Raw genomic sequence first — 657 nt, 5'->3', positions numbered from 1 at the left:
TGAATGTATCATCATAATCATCATTATCATGGTTGTCAATGGTTAAACATTGAAAATTGTTTATTTATAAACAATTGAGAGAGATAGTATACAAATCAATTAAAATAAACTATACATACATATATAAAATGTTTTATTAGAGAAAAGTGCAATAAAAAATTAAACTTAAATTAAATTAAAAAATTATTTGTTAAACACTTAATGACTAAATTTAGTTGTAGTTTTATTTTTGCTTAGACAAATTATTTATGAATTTTTGATGTATTGCTGAGAGTTGTAATATTTAACATATAATGGGATGGTATTTTTGGACTAAACCATTGTAGAATTACTACAAAGACATTCTGATCTATAGCAGACTATAGTGACCAATTCAGAATAGACTATCGTCCAGACTACAGATAGCTGAGACTAGAGAAGCCGAATATACTATAGTCCAGATTATAACCTTAACTATTGTGCGGATTATATATAAGACTAACTTATAGTTTGGTCTATAAAACAGACTATAGGCTAAACAATAGACTAGACCAATATCCAGATTATTGACAGCATTAAAGTCCAGATTATAGACCAAATTTTAGATTAAGCGATAGTCAAGAAAATAGACTAGATTATAATCCAAATTGTGGACTAGACTATAGTTCAAAAAGTTAT

Source organism: Lucilia cuprina, chromosome 6 (assembly GCF_022045245.1).
Source record: "Lucilia cuprina isolate Lc7/37 chromosome 6, ASM2204524v1, whole genome shotgun sequence".
Lineage (NCBI taxonomy): Eukaryota > Metazoa > Arthropoda > Insecta > Diptera > Calliphoridae > Lucilia > Lucilia cuprina.
The sequence above is the reverse complement of the archived record's forward strand: the minus strand, read 5'-3'. Positions refer to the sequence as shown.